General features: G+C 41.9%; 1 long non-coding RNA gene across 3 annotated transcripts in view; it reads left to right on the top strand.

Moving 5' to 3' along the window:
* The first annotated feature begins 1,062 nt into the window (after positions 1-1,062).
* Positions 1,063-22,682, top strand: part of LOC104843099 — a 27,154-nt gene continuing 5,534 nt past the window's right edge. Inside the window, exons 1-3 of one of the 3 annotated variants that reach the window (XR_775529.1) lie at positions 1,063-1,141; positions 16,620-16,742; positions 20,696-20,883. This is a non-coding gene — a long non-coding RNA (uncharacterized LOC104843099). Of the gene's footprint in view, positions 1,142-5,639; positions 5,757-16,619; positions 16,743-20,695; positions 20,884-22,682 lie in introns of those variants that run through there. The other 2 variants (XR_775528.1, XR_775530.1) reach the window with 2 other exon arrangements.

The following is a 22,682-nucleotide window of genomic DNA, read 5'->3' as shown; positions in this document are numbered from 1 at the left end:
GGGTGCCGTTTTCTGCCATACGCAAGCGTTTAAATTCAGGAAAACAGTGGCACGGACAGTTTTCCCGCTGGCTGGATTGCGTCTCTTTGCTTAGCACGGAGGTTGTGACATTGTCACTCACAAACATTTACTCTTTAACCTCGACAGGCGAGCCTTAGCTCCGCTGCACGGCAGGACACTGACGGGTGACACCACCGGGTCTGCCTGTCCACTGCTCTGTGTGACACCACCGAGCTGAAAGAAGAGCTGGGCGCTTCCCCCGGCCCCCGAGCTCTCGGACAACCCGCCGGGAGCTGAGCCTTGGGGGTGAAGGTTGGAGGCCAGGCCACAGGCAGGCCTGCCCCGGGCTCCTTCTCACCTCCTCGCGGGCCTCGGGCCACCCCACGGCCACGTGCCCCCTCGCCGACCGAGCCCAGCATGGGGCCTGGCCAACAGCCTGCCTCGGGTGGCTGACCAAGAGGGAAGCCTTGTGGCAGTCATCCTCCGGGATTCTCCTGCCTTGGTTTTTTTTCTGCCGAGCGCTCGCCAGCAGCCAGGTGCCGAGATGGTACCGGCCTCTCAAGCAGCACACGCGGGCAGACAGAAAAGGGGTAAACTGACAGGAGCGCAGCGGCGGGTGAGGGGAACAAGATAAACGGCCAGCTGGGAGAGGGCACAGTAAAGGCTTCTTTCAATGGGAAACTAAGGAAACCCCAGCACCTACATGCGCCTGCGAGCAGGCGGCGAGGCGGGAACGCCCGCCCGGGCACTGAGGAGCGGTGGAGGTGCTCCCCCCGCCACGGGCTTTCCGCCATCTTGGTTAAGGGCAATGCCTGCCCTCTGCCGGGAATGAGCGAGGAGGCCGGTGTCACCGGACTTCCGCCCCGGACCAAGATGTCCGCCTCCTCCCGCTCCTTTCCGTCGAGCTGTCGGCGCCCTGCCCTGCTGCTCCGCCTGGCGGCGATGCTGCGGGAGGCCGCCGGGGCGCGGCGTGGAGGCGGCGGGCGGTAGCGGCGTAGCCCTGCCCCAGCTCCTCGGCGGGCTGTGGGCGCTGCTGGGGGATCCCCAAGCCAGCGGGCTCAGCGCCGCGGCCGCGGTGAGCGGCGCCCCCCGCCCCGCGCCGTGCCGCGGTGGTGCCGCCATCTCTTCCCGCCCCCGTGAGGTGAGGTGAGGGGGGCTCGGCCGAGGCGGCGCCTCCTGGGTGAGGGGAGAGCTGGGGCTTCGGCCTCTCTGCCCCAAGTTAAACTGCTGTTTCTGCCAGCCTGTGGGGTCTTAATAACTCTTAGCGGTGCGGGGGGAGAGGGGGGCCTCAGGCGGGTGGGCGCTCGAAGCGCTGTCAGGTAGCGGCTGCCTTCTGCTTAGCTGCGGGGCAGCGTGGCGGGAGCTCGGCGCTGGTTCTCTGGGACCCCGGTGCTGGTGAGGAAGCCTTCCTCTGCCTTGTGCCTAGACTGCTGATGGCTGACAGGAGAGCGGTCCCGGGTGGTGACGCCTGGCTGGGCTGGAACAGTCGGTGGAGTTTCACGGTGGTTTGGGTATGTACGCAGGAGGGTGGTGTTAATCCTTAACCAGCCTGCTGTGAGGATCGGCTGTAGTTTAGGATGTGTTGTCCTGAATCAAGAAAGAGCCGCTTTTGAAAGGAAGGCTGTGCAAGAATACCGCAGTATTTAATAACACCTGTCCTCAGGTAGCGCTATGGATTCTGTATGTTCCTGTGTTTCAGAATAAACGAACGCTTTAAGGCATCATGGAGAGTAGCTAAAGCATCCCTAGCAATGACCTAGTGTTTCTGACTGAGGCTCACAAAAACAGCTTGGGAAAGATGTATGCTGCCTTTTCTTGTCGGTTTTATTCCACTCTTGAAACAGCATTGAAAGAAATAAATTACTTTCATTAACATGGAAACAAGACAGCCTCTGCTGAGGCTGCTGCTTACTTTCAGGTGAAGTGTCGGTTTAAGTAATAATGCCACATTGATTATTCTTTTTAAAAAAATTAAATACTCTTTTCTAATGCCATAAATAGCCAAAGGGCTCTGTGTATTCTTGTGTGATTTCTTTAGGTAAAAAAATGGAAGTGAGGCAATTTGGTGGGGGGTGTTAGGGAGCTGGTTGGTTTCAGCTGTGTCTTGACAAAACAACTATAATCCAGACATGGAGGCTTAAGTACTAGGGAAGATATGCAGCAATTGGTACTTTTTTTAATGTAGATATTTGTGTCTTTCTCAGTCTGGTTGGGGTTTTTTTGGGGTGGGTTTTTTTTTTTTTTTTGGAACTTCCCTAGGGTCAACAGTATTAAAGGCTTCTGTGGCTGATCTGTTCTGCTGGCAGTCATGGGAACGGCTGATCTGTAAAGGTCCTATGCCTTTATGAAGTCTATACAATGTGTGTGTGTGTGTGTGTGTGTCTTCGCTCCCGTGACACCTGAAGAAGGCTAGGGTCCTCCAAATCTTATAAAATTTAGTGCCCTCAAGGAAGAGAAAGTCACAGGTTACTTGTACCACCCAAGAAAGGAATTCAGCTGCTTAACTGTTGCAAGTAGTCGGTTGGCTGGTCATCCGGAGCACACTGGTCAGGCTTCCAGTGTCTCACTGCCTTCAAGTCGGGTGCAGCACATCTTGCCTGTAACCCAGGTGGATAGATAAGGGAAACCAGGGGCTGGGGAGGAATTGTGGCAAAGTAAAGGGGACAGAGGAAGAGTAGGAACCTGCAGAGGAGCTCCTTGTAAGAAGCCTCATCAGGAAAAGCATGGATTCCTTTTGATCTGTTCAATGCGTGGGTTGGCTCACTTGCGATACGGTGAAGAGGCTTTGTATGCTTGTGAGGCAAAGTTCTTTTTGCAGCACATACGACTTGAACGGCGGTACAGAATGGAAAGCCTCAGCTGAGGGTCCTCTTGGGAAGCACTATAACCATCATGTTTTATTTACATGAAGCCTGTGACTTACGGGTTCGCATTATGCTTAGGTTGTTGAGTGATAAACTGACAGTTATGGCTGAAGACAACTTTTTAATCCATGCCTGGCAGGAATGTGACAACTGTATCAGTAAATAATCTCACTGTGGTTTATCACTGGTTTGTTAATTAAATGCATTATATTGGGTTTGTGCATTTATTATTTTAGGATAGTATTGAATTTATGGCTCACTGAGCCAGACTTCACACAGAGCACTTGCTGCTCATGCTCCAAGAAACTTGATAGCTGCTCGTGAGAGCTTTTATGGTGCTTTAGATATCAAGGTTTAAGACTTTTGATTCTTCTCTGTATATTTAAAAAAATACAATACCTGTGAAGTATGAGAGATTCCTATTTGTCTTCTGAGACAGAGTGAGTGAGTGAGGAGTTGTATTGGGTTTGCATGGCACGGTTTTGTTAGCAGGGGGGCTACAGGGGTGCCTTCTGTGAGAAGCTGCTAGAAACTTCCCCTACGTCCAACAGAGCCAATGCCAGCCGGCTCCAAGTTGGACCTGCTGCTGGCCAAGGCCGAGCCCATCAGTGACAGTGGTAGCACCTCTGGGAGAACAGATGTAAGAAGGAGGGGGAGAAACCGTGCAACAAACTGCATCCGGAGAGAGGAGTGAGAATATGTGAGAGAAACAACTCTGCAGACACCCAGGTCAGTGAAGAAGGAGGGGAGGAGGTTGTCATGGATGGAGTGACACACTTCACTCATAAGAGAGAAGTAACAATATGTTTATTGATACAAAGCAGCGATTTAGCAAAGTTTGATAGTAAATGCAACAGTGCTTTAACAAGATTTGATGGCAGGGTTCACTTGTTACTGCATAGAGGACAGGGTCAGACAAAACTGTCAGGGAGACCTTCCTGTTGAGTCATGAGGTTCAGAAAGGACCCCCTTGCATTCTAAACTCCTTCTCAGAGAGCAGTTTAGATGCGGCTGGATCCTGACTTAGTCCCAGACTTGGTCAACGGTTTATGTCTAAAAGATTATATGTGCACAATCAATCCTTTATATCACTTAGCTAAGATTTCAAAGTTCAGCATGCTACTAATCACTGAGAACCTGTTGCAGCAAGGAATCTCTCAACCTCGAGGAGTAACCTTGAGAGGCATCCCTACTCAAGGAGGCATCCTGGTGTGTGCAGCCCCCTGCCATGCAGGAGAGGTCAAGGGGCCCTGGGCTGTCCACTAATTACCGAGTAAGACAACTGATTTATATTTACATACTGACTACAGGTGTTAGTTTCTTCCAAACTCAACTTGAGTTGCACACTGACCAGCACTGTGGTTAGGTGGGCGTATTGTTCAAATTAGCCCTTGGCTATTGTATTGTTATCTGTCTCCCCCAAATCCACTTTGAGCCGGATGCAGCCAGCATGACCAGACACATCTGTTATGAGAGCTGCTGGTGGTTATTGATTGAGCAGGGTTATGGGAAATACAGATCAGGTTTGGAGGGCAGTACACTGCCACAGAGGTGCTCCAGGCACTGGAGCAGAGATTCCCCTGCAGCCTGTGGGGAAGACCATGGTGAGGCAGGCTGTCCCCCTGCAGCCCATGGAGGTCCATGGTGGAGCAGATCTCCACCTGCAGCCCGGGGAGGACCCCACGCCGGAGCAGGCTCCTGGCAGGACCTGTGGATCTGTGGAGAGAGGAGCCCACGCTGGAGCAGGTTTTCTGGCAGGACTTGTGACCCTGTGGGGGACCCACGCTGGAGCAGGCTGTGCCTGAAGGACTGCAGCCTGGGGAAGGGACACATGCTGGAGCAGTTCATGAAGAACTGCAGCTTGTGGGAAGGATCCAAGTTGGAGAAGTTCGTGGAGGACTGTCTCCTGTTGGAGGGATCCCATGCTAGAGCAGGGGAAGAGTGTGAAGAGTCCTGCTCCTGAGGAGTGAGCGAGCAGCTTCGTAGTGCTTTGTTGCTGGCTGGGCTTAAACCATGACAGGAGTGTATCTCTGTATATATGGCTAGATTGTGTGGGGTTTATTTGATTCAGTAACTTTCAGAATTGTCACTTTGAACTCAAAAGTCGGGCTGGCTGTTTCTGATTGGATGATAGTTAAAAAATAAGGGCCAATCTTCTTTGTCTTTACAGACTTCTGTGTGCTGGAGGGGAATAGTCAAAAGTATTTAGATTCTTTTTTTTTTTTTTTTTTCCCATTTTTAAGAGGCTATTTAGTTGTGCACTGCTGATGAAGGCTTCTCTGACGAACAGGTATTTCATAGAATGCTGCCAGTTACTCTGATTCCAGAAACCATACCATGTGGTGGCAGAAGTAATGTGTAGGTTTAAATAATATTAACAGTTTTCCATTAAAATAAGTGAAATAAGGAATTTCAGTTCTGAAAGAGCTGTGGAAAAGAATTTGTCATTCATTACTAAAATGCTAGAGTTGTGAAATCCTGAGTCAGTAAAAGCTTTTCAGCTTTTAAAATGTTAATTTTATGGCTTATTCTGGAAATGAAATGTATTTGGGCCCCTCAGTGCATCTTTTAAGTAAGATGCCTGGTACAAGTTAGTGGTGTTTACAAGTTCTTGTCTGATGTGGTGTTGTGGTAGTTTCAGTGCAGCATGTAAATATGCAGCTAATATGACAAGTATAGAACGTTATGATCTGTAACAGATCCGCTGGATAAATGTGAATCCTTTCTTTAAAGAGAGATGGAGAAGTTGCCTATTTGTGACGACAGGATCAGTTAAAGCTTCATCTCTTGGACCTCTCAAGAACCTGCTTGGCTCCTCTTAGTGACAGAAGTAGCCCCTGAGAGCGCTCTGACCTGCAGCCAGGTGCTGTTAATGAGCTGATAAGCAGACAGGTGAGTTGCAAGTGAAGTGACTTGATGTACATTTTCCTGACCCTGCACTGCCTTCCAGGGTCTGCCAGCTGCGCAGGGAAGCTGCTTAGGGAGCTGATCCAGGTCAGTTATCACTCTTTGACTTTTTGAGTCAAATAGTCTGCTGTGAGAATATGCTTAAAAAGACAATACAATAAAAAAGGTTAATGATGGTAGTAAGTATCTCTGTGAAGATTTGAAATGATTGAGCTGAATTACAAAATCATGGTAAATTTATACTGAAGTTCCTAAAAAAGCCTTAACTGATATGCTTACTGACTTGATTTGTTCTTGAAGTACGTGCATCATGACTCTTGGTTGCATTACTGATTAAGTTTAAAAAACAGATCTTCAGTTTTGTGCACTTCTTCCACTTTCTGTACATAACAGTTCTAGAACAGTCTGACTCCCAGGATGCCCCAGGATTTATTGTCCGCCTCCCTTGCATGGGAAGGAACGTAGCCAAAGCACTCAGTGCTTCCACACCATCATTCTCAATTGGAGCACTAAATCAAAGTAGAAGTGATCATCTAGAATTGGAGTATAGTGTCAAGAAGACTGAAAGCACAGCCTAGTAATTTAACATGCACATTGAAAAGGCGAGAATTAGTTTGCTTTTGTCTTTTAAGAAATATGACCTGCCCCAAGAGAAATGTTTCATGGGAATGACTATTGGATTGAATGGTGATTGATACTTCTTTTTTTTTTTTAAGAAACTACAATGTACAAGCCTAAACCTGTTCTTGTGACTCAAAAGACTGAAAACAGAGTATGTTTGTTAAAACAGATCTCAAATAAAGGCTTAAATTGTTGGATTAGCGGTGTGCCATTCTGGGTATTTGTAATACTAGCTCAGCAATTCCACAGGCAGGAAGAGCAACATGTTGTTTGGAAAGCTGTGCTAAGCTTTCTGACAAGGGCAGAGCAAGAATGAAAATACATAATTTAGCTCAATTTTGTAAATTGCTTAGCATTATTTAAAATTTTATATTACTTTGGTATTTCAAATAATTTCTATTAATGAAGAGTTACTAAAAATCTGTTTTCTCTACCCTGCCTTCCATATATGTTAGCCTTTACCTAGCTACCTCCTCTGCTTCTCTCTGTTCCTCTGAGTTGGTTTGGGGTTTTTTTCCCTGTGTAAAGATCAAGCTCATGCATGCTGAAATCTGGGATTTTGGAATTTGTAAAAGTCTGTCCCCATAGCCCTAAAAATACATTGGGTTGCCTTAGTTGCATTTCTATCAGATTTGCTGTAGTTGTATTATATCTGCTTGACTGTCTTGTCCGATATAGTATCTCAGACCACAGCCGCGGGGGGGTGGTTAGAAGCAAAGGCAGGATTAATCTTTTTAGCTTCAAAGCCCAGTACTTAAAGCATACATACCCTTGGTTTGAGAAGTACTTGCTTTGGTCTTAAGGTTTGAGTTGTGAACCTGTCAGTCAGATGATTGTTCCTCTTATTTTTCTGCAGGAAAATGTAGTGTTTCCTAACTTATGGTACACCATGTCTACTGTCTAATTTATTAACGCATTATAGGTCACTGTGCATCTGATGAGATCTGTCTTATCAATTCTCTGAATTTATTTTTATCCTGGTGTTCCCCTTTTGAAAGATTGTAACTTCATCATTTTATGATCATTCATCAGAGTTCCCTTCCACTTTAGTCTTCCTAGCTAGTTTTTCTTTGTTGGTTAGAGTGGAATTTAGAAGCATCTCATAAATATGTAAGCTGTAAGTCAACTCAGCAAAACTGTTTCACTAACTTTTTAATAGATAAGTTCCAAGAACCTGCTGTCGTTCTGTTTTCTTTTTGCACAAATTGTCTGAGTAATCAGTCTGTCACATCCTAGTGAAAAAACCTGTTCCAAATATTATGACAAGTTTCATAAATATTTTTAGTTATCCTAAGACAGCAACAAAGTTTTAGTCTTTAGCTGTGTGTTTTTGCACTCAGCTACTCCTGTCCTTAATTCTTACATTCATCTTAGCTTAACAGGAAGAAAAAAAATCATCGTTATGCTTGGTACTTCAGTGGCAGCCATCAGAAACAGCTATAAAAACTTTAAGATAAACTGAAAAAAATTTTGTACTTACTGAAAAATAAGATTTTGGGGGAGGAAGAAGAACGTGTGTGTATGTTTACGTTACCCAATATAAGCTCTTCTGATTTTTGCAGAATACAGTTGTCATCGATTCCTCTTTTAATTTCTTTAACTTTCTCCTCTTACTGTTTTCTGTCCCCAGATAATATTCTGTTAAGTTTTTTTTGCCATGAACTGCTGTCCTTTTCAGTTCCTCAGTTGCAAGTTTGTTGTTTGTTTTTTCTTGGCTGGAGGAAGGGTGTGTAGGGGAGTTGTTCTTTTCTAAGAATTGAGTTATTTAGTCTTACACTGAAGAACTTTTATGTATTAGAGACTTTGTGTTTATAGTAGTTTCTCAGGGAGTATCTGCGTATGCATAGTGCAGTTTACTTGAACTGAGCATCTGGGCAGTATCTACTTAGGGAAGCTGAGAATATAGCCCAAAGGTTTTACAGAGGCGTGTTTTTGTTAGTTGGGAGGTGGATGGGAGGTGTTTGGGTTTTTCACGCTGGGGCTTTGTCCAAACTTGGAAACCTTAATTATCATTTAAACTTTAGAGTATTTGTAAAGGACCTTCAAATTATGAAGGCAGAAGATTTCTTTCTCTCCTTCCCCCTCTATCCCTACCTCCCAGTCCCATTTTGGGGAAAAACTTGAGTCTGTCTGTTTTTTTCACAGAAGGTCATAAGAACTTTGGTCACATCCATGTCCAGTTCTGGCAGCTGAACATACTGTTGTCCTTGCTAATGCAAGTCTTAACTGTTTTGTTTTGCCTTCTTATTTGGACACAGAGATGTCACTTAACTCAAACTTCGTCTTTGTTTTTCATTTTTAAATGACTTTCATAAAGCTACACAATATGAGTTGGGCTTTGCGAAGCAAGAACAATATGGTTCTGGCAAGCACCAACATCCCTTTTTCAAAAAAGGACAGGAAAAGTTGCTGTGGAAGATAAAAAAGAAAGTAAGTAACTTTATGTTTCTAGGTAAAAATATCCTAAGTTTGTTCATCAGTTTTAAATATTCTACTTAGTCAGGATATCTCACAGATCACTGATAAGGATGTGTTCTAGTCTTGGACTCTTCGTTAGTCATGTTTACCCCGTAAGGTATGAGAGGTTTTTACCAAAGGTTGGAGAGCATCAGTTAGTATTGCCACTGTTAAGTTATTCTGGTTGCAGACAGTATGACTACAGCTTTGGCAGTCCTCAGTATTTGCACTGTGGTACAAGACAACTTTCCATGGTGAGCAAGCTAATACGTTATCTTCGGTTAAAAATGTCAAAAGACTCAAAGGCACAAACTGTACTGTCTCAGAAGGCACAATTGGGCATGATCCTGAAAAGCTGGCACTTCTTACAAATCTCACATCTGTGTCTAAAGAGCTGTATAAGCAGCACTCTCATTTTGGAATTTAAATATCCCATTTCAGTTAATGTGAATGTTAGCAGTGCACAAGCTTCCTTGTTCTGGTTCTTCAATCTCATTTTCCTTCTCCTATTCTGTCACCCGATGCGAAGGGGACAGAGAGGTTCTTTTAGGGATCCTGGCCAGAATGATGATGGCACTAACCTGTAGTCACAATTAAAACTCTGTTTTCTCAACGGGATATTATGATTAGTATAGCACAGAATTTATGATTAGAACGGCACAGGACTTCTGCAGGCAGAATCAATGTAGTACAACTTACAAGTAGTGTCATACAGAATTCATAATACGACTTAACTTACAGTTTCTGATCCCCTCGACCCTCTTCAGGTTGGGTCCAATCTTAATACATGATTTGCCGTATCAACACAACAATCATAATCCAGGCTTGAAAACCGTACAAAAGAATTCAAGCCACTCCCTCAATCCCGGGAGGAAGCAGACAACAGCGGAGGTGTCCCTGGTCCCCGGGGGGTCACAGGTCTCGCGGTCGAGCAGCAGTTGGGGTCCAAGTTCCCCACTTGGGACTTGTAACCACTTGATTTTACAGACAGTGCTCTGTGCACAGTTACGCTTGCCTCAGGGTCATCAACAGCACTTGGCTGGCCGCGTGCCTGGGACCTTCAAGGCCGGCAAGGCAGGGAGTAATCGGCCTGGGGCCCAGGAGCCTTGAGGCCGGTCGGGAGGGGAAGAAGAAATCTGTTTGGTTAGTCTGTTTGGTTCACGGGACCTTCAGGGCCTGATAATGAGGAGAAAGGGAAGGGATATGTGACCCGCTCGGTCACAGAGAATGGCTGCTTGCCATGCTTGCCATTAGTTATGCTGACCACATTACCAGGGGTCAGGAGCAGGGGGTACTGGTCACATATATGTGCTTCTTTCCTTTTCATGAAGCTTTTGAGAATGTGAGGGAGATGCTAAATAAAAGAACTTCTTAAGCAGTCGTTTTGTCTCTTTCTCACTGCTTTTATTCAGTGTTCTATTTTGGTTGTTTTAGGGACCTTTACCTTGTATAGAAATTGGTAAGTATAATCCAGAGATCGGCAAGGTGTTAGCAATTGTTCATCAGGTTCAAGGAAAACAGGATGTCATGGATTCCACGCTTAAAACAGTATGTCGAATCCTTCTAAAGCTAGTATGTATCAAGACCCTGAGCATGTGGGTTCTTTCCTGGTTTGTGGGTGGGAGGTTTTTGTTTTCTTTTCTGTACCACCATCCTCAACAGTCAGAATCCTTCTTTGTTTGGGTACTGTTGGGAAACAGTCATTCCAGTTTTCCTCTTGATTGTGGAGAACTATTCCATTATGCAATTGTGTATCTGTCAGTTGCTACAGGGGCCTGCTTAATGGGATTGGACTGATCTGATGATGAAATGTGGTAGCCAACAGTCCGCTATGTGCTGCAGTTCATAGGCTGGGCCACTGCACCTGTGTGATGTAAAGCATTGTCATTTTTTAACGGTGTTGAACCACATTCCCAAATAATGTCCTTGGGATCCCAGTACTCACCAAATTAATAAAAATTTTCTTTGTGTTCATGCATCTAGCAGGGTAGACAATTGAAGAAATAAGCTATCTGCTAAACTGAGGAACTCAGGTTTGAAAATTAAATCTCAAGTCACCTTCTAGCATGGGATAAATTACCTTTTGGTTGTGCGTGGCTTCCTGAATCTGGAATAATTAGCTTAGACATCATATTTTTAGATGCCTGAAGGTGGCTGAAATGTAGTATGCCTGGAGCGCTTTATGCTTGTTGCAGAGTTACTCAGTTAACGTCTGATGTGCAGTTGTGTTACGAGAACACATTTAAATCCTGTATTGTAAAAGAAAGTTGGGAAACTTAAATTGCCTAACATGTTCTTGTGCAACTTGAGGCTTTTCTAATAGAACTCCTGGTGGTGAAAGCCAAGGAGCCAGCTGAAGACTGGTACCTCACTGAGACCTTTTCAGGGCTTTTGACTACTTTCTTGAAGAGTTGACCTTTAAAGCTAATTCAGGAGGCTGTCAAGGCAAGTAGCTTGGACGCACGTAATCTTTGCTTCTCCAGGTGAAGTACCGTCTCTTTTCATCTGTTCAGGATGGATTTTTAGCTAACTTTCTTTCTCCGGTTGCTTGGTTTTTTCTAAGAGAAACAGCTCCTGTAATACAGGACCTCCTTTTAATAAATACCACTGTGATAACTAAGTTCTGCCCTGTTCCCAGGGATTGAATTTCCTCTTGCTGCCTTTTTCCATAGCATTGCATTACAGACTTAAAATAAGCAAGTAGGGTGCTGCTCCCTCAGTCTAGGGAGTTCCCTGAATGTACTGTCTTCCTGTACATGAGGGCTTTTTGCTTGTTTGGTATAGCTTCTTTGCTGCTTATGACATTTTAATGAAGTGCTGTAACAGTCTTGAGAGATTATGTATTATGATGGTACATGACTCTTGCTAAACCGGTATCCTGATTTTTCACTATCATCTCTTTGCAGAGACTGCATGTGATATAATAATATATATCAGATGAGGCTTGTGGAGGAAGGTAATTATCTTTTATTAGACTCGCTTATAATGGGACAGGGTGCCACACAAGCTTTTGGTCACACAGTGACCTCAAAAGTCTTATGTGCCCAGATGCATGTCGGGTCTTTTTTTGAGCTATATGAGTTAGTCTAATAAAAGGTATTACCTCTCCAAAGAAACATTGCCTGACTTGCAGCCTTCGCGATCTAAGGATGCAACAACACAGCAACCATTACCGAGGCTGACCAGCATGCTCTTCTGTCTACTGTTTCCAGTTCCCCCCTCTCTTGTTTGCCATATGCACTTTGCTTTTCAGGTCTAGGGTTTTTATATTCAAGATGTGATGAAGTCCTCTTTAATCAATGTGGTCTTTTCTTTAAGTAAATTGTGAAACAAAATTTAATTTGTCTGAACTGAAATGGAAAAGTTCACTTTGCAGTTCCTCTGGTATCTTTCAACATCACTTTAGAGCATGTTTTTAATAAATGAGACCCAGGTTTATAACTCTGGGCACCTAAAGATCATCCATGCTTCAGGTATAAGCATGTGTAATTTATCACTATGTCATATTCTTTTGCTTTAAAACTTATTTGTGTTCATGAGCAACTCAGTGGTTCATGGGATGACATTTATTGTTGCCTTTCAGTTACTAAGTGAAGGATACTAGAAACTTGTTTCTGATGCCTACTTTATGCAGGATGTATTTCCTGCTTGATATAATAACTGAACTTAAAAGCAATTTAACTAATAAGGTGTTAGGATGTGTCACTAATGATCTGTTCACTTGCCCTGTTTTATCTCCATAGATCTCTGTTTTCATGTAAATAGGTTTTACTTCATGATGAAGGAAGCATTTGATGATTGTTTTGAGGAGTTTAGTGTTACTTACAAAATCCCAGTTTCCCCTCACCCTTTTTCTGTCAATGTTGGGCTTTTTTAAGATCTATTGAAATATTTCCCTTGAATTTTCGGGGGGGGCGGGGGGACCCTTTGGAAGGAAGTTATTGATCTTAAACAGAAGCAAATGAGGCATCAACAGCCACTGAGTGATGCTAAAACATAAAATTTTAGATAGTTTAAAATTGTGTGATTATGTCCAGCTTATGTACCTCTGACACTGAGGAGTGTACTGGTGTCCACCTGTAATTGCCAGCTGTATGGACTTCTAAGACCTATTTTGGTTTAAATAAATAAGAATATCTAGCAGTGGTTTATATCACTACTCTTCAGAATTCCTTACTTATACCTGGTTACTCTGAGGTATTTCAGATGGAATATTAAATGTCTTTCCTCCTCTCAAATGAGTGTGTGTGTGTGTATATATAAATAGTATCAATATGACATATCTGTCTACGCAGCTAAGTGATCAAGAGGATGGAGCCAGCAAGGCTCCTTTGCCGGGGTGTTTGCCATGATGGTTTTTATACTGCTAACAATCCCTGCATTACATCTGTTCCATTAGCAATAAAAAGTTTTGTGCTGGCAATGTAATGGCTAATGGCTTTCCAGAATGTACATTGATTTTTTTTTTTTTTTTGAGTGTGGTCCAATTAGTTACTGAGAAAATTGCTTCTTTTTTTAAGAGCACAAAACATAGCCATAGTGCCCCAACATGTATAAATTTTCATAAACTGTGTGCATTTACTTTTCTAGCAAAATGTACAAACACTCCCCAAGTCTTCTAATCATTATCTGAAGAAGCTGGATTTCAGCGTGCTTTCAATGTTATTGAAATTACGAAACTTTAGCAATTAATAGAATAATGGGGAATTATTTGCTATCCTTCTAGCTGTAGCCTTCTCCAAATACTATAGGTTTTTATTATAGCTTATTAATATCATATGATACATTAAATGAATTTTGGTCAGTTACCTGTAGATTATCCTTACCTTCACTGGGTATCAGTACTCTGACTCTTCCTTCACTTCACAACCTCTTAAAGTTTTTTTTTTTTATCCTTAATCTTAGGAAAGAGGAATTTAATAGAATTATTGCCACATTGTAGTTCTGAGGTTTTTGTCTTACAGTTATAAACAATAACTCTGATGTGTTGCTTGTCTTGATTATAAATGAACATCTAGAGTTAGGCTGATGTCAGAAGGATTATTTTTTATTAACTGTTGAGTCCAAGTGATCTGTTCTCCAGTTTGTGCTCTCCCCCCTCCCCAAATGTTGCATTACAGTCTTTACAGTCAAACTCGAGGCCTGCCACAAAAGCAGTAAGTGAAACAGATGGTAAAACTTAACTTTCTGAGACCAACTGACCAGGTGTTTTCCTGCATTGATCTGTGTCATTAAAATGTTATCTCCTATAGGTTTCTCTCAGAATTTTAGTTTCTTTTTGTCAGATCCAGTCCAAGAAACGCTTTCTCTCTTGATATTGAAGTAATCTGAATGTGAGAGTAGTGGGGTTTTCTTCCCTTTGCAAAATACGCACATAACATAAGCGATTACTTGAAGAAAAGGCCTTTTGATTACAAATCATGAATTTGCTCCATAGCTATTTGAATGATTTAAATTTTATACTTCCATACAAATGCTTGTAAATGAGGGAAACCTTTTTCGGAACTTTTTTAACATAATAAACTTTGTAGTTTTTGAAATCTATATCTGAATCTGTTTCTAGCCTCTTTCTGAATGGAACTCCTGGAAAATTCGTGATGGATGAGAATATACACATAGCACATTTGCAAAATTAGCAGATTTAGGTTTGTTTTTACCAGCTATCTTTTGCAGGTCTCTTAAAAGTAATTAATGATCCACACACTTGAGACAGTGGTTGAAAAGAGCCAGTCTCAAATTCCCATAAAATTTCTAATTTCCGCCTCCCCCGCCCGCCGTGTTCTTAGCCAATAACTGTTCTACCACGAACGCTAAGAACTTACAGCTCTTCTCTAGAGTAACTGGCGGTGTTCAGCACATATTTGCTCTGTCATGGATGGAGCTACGTTCAGTCTACACTTGAATTCATAGCTTATGGATAAATGTTACAATGAGCATAGTAGTTAATTAGTATAGAGTCAGTACTACTCAGCACTTTCTAAGGGTGTAGAGAAAGAATTCCCTTACAGATTTTTCATTTTCCCCTGAGCTCTAACTCTCGCTAGTTTTTTAGCTTGGTAATAATCATCATTACTTCATGTGGTCTTAAAACAATACTAATGCAGATAATGGAGTTTTTACAGTCTGTTTGTTTTTCTTATTACCAATGTGAAATGTAAATAATTTTATATGAATGAAGTAATATATACAGCTGAAAAGTATGGAGTAACTTTTGGGACCTCACTGTAAGAGTGCTCTTGCCCCATTCTGCATAGTACCAGTGAAGTTTTTGGGTAGTCTTAATGTTTTGGGGGGGTTTAAATTTAAAAAAAAAAAAAAAAAAAAAAGTTTTAACTGGATCAGTTCTGGTGTAGTCTGATGTGTATTTTTCAGGGTCAAATATCTGATTTAAAAAAGCATATTCTTCATGGCATTCTGAAATTATGCCTTAGGTGACAGTAATTCTTACTACTTACACATGGTCATTCTAAATTGCTGTTCTTGAGAATATGTTTATTTTTAAGCATTCAAGTTAATATCATGCAGCATTTCAATGACATTTGTTCACTCTTGAGACAAAGAACCTCAAAGTGGTAGAAAAATATTTTAGTACTCGCACTATACTGTTAGCACAGCAATCTCAATATGTGAAAATTGAGGAGTTAGCTTTTTTTATTAGACTTATTTGGAAAATACTCACTTCCCAAAAGATATACTACACTAAGTATTGCTATGCTACTTAATGCTTTATGTGAAACATTGAGAAAGAATGTTGTGTAACTTGAGTTTAATTTTTTATATACTAGTTGTATAGGGCTGTAATTTAGCAAGCAAGGACAGAATGTACTTAAATGAAAACATCTTTTTTTTTATATTCTTGGGATTGTTACCTGGGATTATTCAGTTCCCTAATGCATTTTAAAGTGCAAAATTTGTTTTCTGGATTAGTTTGAAAAGCTTTATTTACTCAAAACTCATGGTACAATTAAAGTATTGATTGAAATGGAGTTTGGAGCCTTCAGAGGTGAGAGGGTTTTGAGGGACTGTATAAAAATAGTGTGCCTTGCTGAAAGAGTAGAAAAATTAACTTGGTGGCCTCACAGCTCTAGTCATCAGAGGACCGTGTTCCTTTCCATGACAGATATTAAGCTGTTGCTGCTCAAGCTGTTTGGATAATGAGGTTGACAGTTTGCCTACAAAGGTTCCCATAAAAACACTAAACAACTAAGAGGACAAAAATGATTGAGTTAAATGTAGTAATTATGATCAAAATGTCATGGAAAATTAACTTTTCTCTTGAAAAGGAAATTTGATAAATTCAATGTATCAGATTTCTGAATTTGAAAATACAGTGTTAGGAAGCCTATTCTTGATCCTTGTTGATGGTGATCAACTAACCCATGTTATCAATGGCTGAAGTTCAAAGCCTTCATATACTGTGTAATATCTACACTTAGAGTGAGCAAACTACTGGAGATCCATCTATTCTGTTGTCCCCTTAGCAATGCTGAAGCAAAGGCATCTTAGAGGTTATTCATTACAGTCACTAGGTATCCTCATTTCCCTGTTTGTACCTCTAGCAGTCTTCTCCTCACATTCTTTGAATAACCTAAACTTAACTTGGATAAGTTCTTGTGTAATAAAACTATATGGTCCTATTTAATTTATTTTTATTTTGTTTTACAGTGAATAAGGATTTAATTATTTCAAAGAAAATGGCAGCTTGGTATAGGGCAAAGGTTTTTTTGCCTACAAGCAACCACTGAGTTGCCTTTTTTTTTTTTCTTTCAGAGTTTGGAAAAATCAGAGCGATGGGACAGGAAGCAGAAACAAAGTTGAAGCTGGAGATGGTGGCCTCAATCAATGAAGAGTTGGAGCAGATGCACCTCGGACATAGAAAAGTATGGTTGAAGAGTAAGAGCAGAGCATTTAATTTTAAGGGGAAAACAGTATCAGAATTCATAAATTTATCTAAGCAAAGAAAAAGACTGATCTTAGAGTTGAGCATTGTTGGTCTCTGTGTAATGAGGGGACAGCTTTGCTGTAAGCAAGTCAAACTACTATCTTTCCTTGTTTCCTGTTTGCTTTCAGCTGTGTCTGAAGTTGTTCTGGTTCATGGCAGTTGGTTCAGCATGTTCTAGCTTGCGATCATAGCTGGTTTGTGTTAGCTGTTTTTGAACTAAAAAATGGGTCAAGTAGTAGGAGAATGAAAGAGTATTATGTGGGGCAGGAGGGTATGTTGGGAAGGGTTAGTAGGCATTCCATATATTTGCATGTGGGAAAAGAGGAATGAGATTGCTTGGAAAAAGTGTGCCACCCCGTTTCCCTGTCTGGCCTACTCTACTCATGAGTTAAGAAGAACAAATGGAGTTTCTAAAAGCTCTATTCACATACAAGGGGGTTGGGAGCAGTCCCTTATGTTGACAGGAACAAGGGTGAGAAAAGGGACCCTTTTTCTGTCTCTGTGGAGACTTCTTCCTTACAGGCCTGCTGATTCCTTTTCACTTGGCAGGTTATGAGTTGAAAAGTGAGTCTTTGGGTTTTCTGTTTGTTTGGGTTTTCTGTTTGTGTTGGAAGTGGAGTTAAAGCAGAAGCAGGCAGTAGTGAGGGGAAAGTGTTCAGTGAATGTAAGCTATTGTCGTCCAACAGTTGCTCCAAATGAGTTGAGACGTGTATTTTAGTTCTTGCTGTTGACTGTGAACAGAGGTCTGCCATGCACAAAAGCAAAGGCTTCAGAATGCCAGCTTGGGTTCAGCGTTGGTCTGAGGTGGGAACATTTTTGTTTCAGCTCCCTTTCTGATAAGAGGGCAAATGCAAATTCTTAGTGCAACTCCTCTGTTGCATTAAGAACAAATGTTCTAGTTATGTTTTTAAAAGGGAATTGAAGTATTCAGCATCTGGGTATACAAGAATGAACACACATTGTGGACTCTGAAACTTCCATCTGGGATGCTAATGAAATATTTCTTCTGGAACAAAACAAAGACATGTGAAGTCATTGTTTGCTGCTTTGAATCAACTGTAGTTCTTTCAGACAGTTCAGTAATACTTGAGACCTGTCAGGTAAAATCTAACAAACTTGAACCATGCATCTTTTGGTTTAAATATGACTTTCTAGAATATGCTTAAGAGTGTTTTAATCCTTGACATATGTTTTTGCTGATGTCAGGTTACCTCACAGACTCAACTGCAGAATGGCAATTTACTGAAGGTTTTTAATATGGATTAAGTCTATTGCATTTCCCTCCATGTTTTCTGATGGGCTGGAGTTAGAGCTGTTGAGCAAAGGTGGTCCTGTTTTGATTCCATGCTTTAACTACTTTGCTACAAAGCAAAAGACCAAATAAGTCAGTAGGAAGACCTCGGTTGTGTTTTGACACCAAGAGAACAGAAAATCAAGAAAATGTAGTGATTGCCATCTGCATACTCCTGTAATTGTTAGGGTAATCAGGTCCAGTATGAGTTACCGCTTCAACAAGGCTGAGATTGAGAAGCTTGTCTGCCAGTGCTGAAGAATTGAGAGTGTAACTAACTGATTTCACATCTCTGCTGCAGGGTATGTGAAGCTACCACCATTTTATAAACAAAGTTAAAATTAGATTAAGATTTGCACAAGGCTGTGGTGTCATTAAATTATGAGGTTTTCACCCAGTACCATGCTACAGTCAGTAGACCTTGTCTATTGTGTGGCAGTTTGAAGTGTTTATATTCCTTAAAAGACTTAGCTCTCCTAAGTCGTCTTAGGCGTCTCCCCAGTTCCAAGATCAATGACTCATTCTAAGAAATAATCTATTCCTGGTTGCTATCTTCAGTTTAAAGTTACGGAAAAAATTGCTTGTTTGTTGACTATTCACTATGCGCACACACAGAGGCACCCATGTTCTTGTACCCATGTTGCCTGTGGCTTCCAAAAATGCTGAAAATGAACATTACGTGACTTGAAATTACATGGGTTTGTGATAACAAAGAATTTTACTTACAAGAAAATACTTTGCTTTAGTAAAGACCTTCTCCCTTTTTTTACTGCTCTGCTCATACAGCTTGAGAGAGAATGTGCATCTGCATAGTAGTACTAATACAGAGATTAAAACAGAACTTAGTCTGTAGAAAGAGACTACAACTGAGGTGCAAGACAAGTCAGTCATTTAGGAAAAAATAGTCATGGGCTATACACAAACCAAAATTTGCTTCACCACTTGCATTTCAACTCCTGTCTGCCATGGTTAGTAACTTTAACAAGGAAAACTTTAACTGGGTATATGTTATCCTAAGGTTTGTGTAAAATGAAAGAAACTACATTGCATAAAATACGAGTTTTATCTAACAGTGAAGCATGTGGCTGACTGAAGTCACCTTCAGGGTTTTTTTAGTAGGTCTGAACTTTTGCCATCGTTAGCTTTTATTGGAACGCTTCTAAATAACACTATTTGCTGTTGCACAGCATATGGTGCGTTAATGCTTTCTTTTTATTTTTAGTATGCCAGAACTATGTGTTCCTCCCTACAGCATGAGCTGGCTTTCCTTGTTCACATTCCTTGCAGTCCATCTGCCTATAAATGTTTTTAGAGTACATTGAATGATGATGCTAAGATACTGATGTGTTAAGTCATTAACAATAAAAATCAAACATAAAATTTTGTGGTGTATTTGGCCCGAACACATTCCACTACCACCCCAAAATCAAGTAGCCTCTGGTTTTTAACTAAAATCTTATTTGGAAGCTTTTAATCTGAAATCAGCATTTGTCACATTTGTTGAGAGCATCTTTGGGAGCAAATCTGAAATTTTCTCATGTAGAATGCCTAGTGTTTTGTGGAGAGGAAAGATCAAAAGATTACTTGTGATTAGGACAGGCAGTGTAAAACAAGTTATCTCAGACATGGGGTGAATCTGAGTGTTTTTTCTAAGTCATTGTGAAATGAAGGAGCCTAAAAGAGGATACATACCTGTTAGACACAATTCAACTAGTAAATTATGTTTTCCGAGAGGTGGGTGATTTTTCATTGGATAATCCTCATCCAAAACAAAACTATTGTTTTGGGATGTTGTGGTATAAAACACTGCGTATTTGCAAAGCAGCAGAGGTTGCCACCTCTTCTTGCTTTACTTTAGTGGTTATTGATCTAAAAATACTAACAAACTTACAGTTGCCTGTAGTTCACAAGTTGTATTTTTCGCAGTGGGCTCCTCAGGATTGTTGAGTGTACTTTAGAAGTAATGCTTCCTCTGGCAGAGCCTTGAATTTAAACTGCTGTTAAGCAAGACTCCCAGATCTTGTGATCCCACAGTGGAAAAAGGGAAAACAGGTGGTAGGGCTAGATATAATGGTTCTTTCCATTTTCACCTGTGCTCTGACAGCTTGCCCTAGGAAGCTTTCTCTTTAGAAAAGAGATAAAATCGTAAATAGAACTGGCCAGGCATACACAGTGCCTGTCAGCCTCTGACTTCTGCCATCTGCAGAATAAATCCTTGGGTTTAAGAGTTGGTCCTTCCCTCATTTACGCATCAACAAACAATTTTATTCTTTGCTTAAAAAAAAAAAAAAATCTTATCAGTATGTGGCATGCTTCATTCAGTAATGCTGTAGTTAAATGTGTTGTCTGTCAACGCCTATGTATAACTTTAAAAGAAAATCTTGAGTAAACAGTTGATTCATAGCAATACCTCTGTATTCTTCACCAGTTCCAGATCAGTATCTAAATAGTAGAGCAGCATACACCCACAGTCTTGTATGTAGTAATACTTTTGTATTTAATATCAGCATTTTCTAACACAGTTCATTTTTTCCCCAGGGTACAAAAGGGTTTAAGGTGAGTTGGTATAGACAGCTTTGTACAAGTAAATGGCCATATTGTTCTCATTAACAGCTGCTCAGGGATGAGCAGAAACCACCATATTACTGGCACAAACCTAGATTACATCAAGAAAGAAGGAACATGCAGAACTGATGCTGCTTCATCTGGATTAGCAAGGCAGATACGAAGTCAGAACCCGTCAACACTCAAATGAGCATTGTATCCAGGTTTGGATCTTCTTTGGCAATATGCTTGGGAAAGTAAGTCTTAAATACCTGCACAAAACATGCCACTTCTGGCATGTCAGTATCCCAGATTTGGTGGGTTAACCAAACTCTTTTGTAAAAGCATGTCTGCCTACCCCCCTATATATTAATTTCCTCTGTGATACAGGCTTTTCTTCAAACCCTCGTGCTAGTGAATAAGTATAGTAGCGTCTAGCTTATATGACTTATCTCAAATGGGTATTTAAAGGGTTAGGCTCTGATTAAAATCCCACAGATTCTATACTTTAGGTAGTAGGGTGACTCAAAATGCCTTTGTCAGATGTCTTTAACCTCTCCAGCTGTCCTGTCAGTGAGGATGAGTCAGAAGCTGGAGTCCTACAACTAACACTCACTAAATCTGGAAGGCTCAACTGTTAGCATAAATTATTTGGCAGCTTGGGGCACGATGTGGATTGGTGCATTACTGAGGTGACAGCAGCCTTTCTGGAGTGCTGCCGCATCTTTCAGAGAGGAGAGGAAAGTCTCTTGGTCCTTTGTTTTATTCTACACTGACAGTGAAAACAGTATTTTCCAGGACAACTGGGCTGATTGTGGGCTGATATTAGAAATAGTATTCATGGGAACTTCTCAAGCTGGTTGTATGGTGAACACTTTGTTCACTTTCTCTGCAGAAACACTAAGTCTGGTATTTGGGTGAAGGTGCTGAACTTGCAGTGCATGCGTGATACAGGAGGTGACTGGTCTGCAGTCCCCCTGCGCCTGAAAGAAAGTAGGTGGCTGGCCCAGTCAGAAAGGTCTCCATTAAGACTTGGGCATCCCTCCTGTTTAGTAGATATATATATGGTGTACATGCAAACTGAGTTCATGTGTTCAGTCCTGATGGATCCACACCTCTGTCACCCGACACGAAGGGGACAGAGAGGTTCTTTTAGGGATCCTGGCCAGAATGATGATGGCACTAACCTGTAGTCACAATTAAAACTCTGTTTTCTCAACGGGATATTATGATTAGTATAGCACAGAATTTATGATTAGAACGGCACAGGACTTCTGCAGGCAGAATCAATGTAGTACAACTTACAAGTAGTGTCATACAGAATTCATAATACGACTTAACTTACAGTTTCTGATCCCCTCGACCCTCTTCAGGTTGGGTCCAATCTTAATACATGATTTGCCGTATCAACACAACAATCATAATCCAGGCTTGAAAACCGTACAAAAGAATTCAAGCCACTCCCTCAATCCCGGGAGGAAGCAGACAACAGCGGAGGTGTCCCTGGTCCCCGGGGGGTCACAGGTCTCGCGGTCGAGCAGCAGTTGGGGTCCAAGTTCCCCACTTGGGACTTGTAACCACTTGATTTTACAGACAGTGCTCTGTGCACAGTTACGCTTGCCTCAGGGTCATCAACAGCACTTGGCTGGCCGCGTGCCTGGGACCTTCAAGGCCGGCAAGGCAGGGAGTAATCGGCCTGGGGCCCAGGAGCCTTGAGGCCGGTCGGGAGGGGAAGAAGAAATCTGTTTGGTTAGTCTGTTTGGTTCACGGGACCTTCAGGGCCTGATAATGAGGAGAAAGGGAAGGGATATGTGACCCGCTCGGTCACAGAGAATGGCTGCTTGCCATGCTTGCCATTAGTTATGCTGACCACATTACCAGGGGTCAGGAGCAGGGGGTTCCAGCCATACACCTGATGCTGGTTTCGGTTGCACTGTCCTACGGATGTTAAGTAGAAACACCCCTCCTCACAATGACAATAAAAAAAGACTTCACAGAAAGTCATCCTGTGCAAACCATGGTTAGAGCCTGTATGTCAGATTTGTGGCCTTCCCTG

This window comes from Haliaeetus leucocephalus, unplaced genomic scaffold (genome assembly GCF_000737465.1).
Source record: "Haliaeetus leucocephalus isolate CR32 unplaced genomic scaffold, Haliaeetus_leucocephalus-4.0 Scaffold130, whole genome shotgun sequence".
NCBI lineage: Eukaryota > Metazoa > Chordata > Aves > Accipitriformes > Accipitridae > Haliaeetus > Haliaeetus leucocephalus.
The sequence above is the reverse complement of the archived record's forward strand: the minus strand, read 5'-3'. Positions and strand labels throughout refer to the sequence as shown.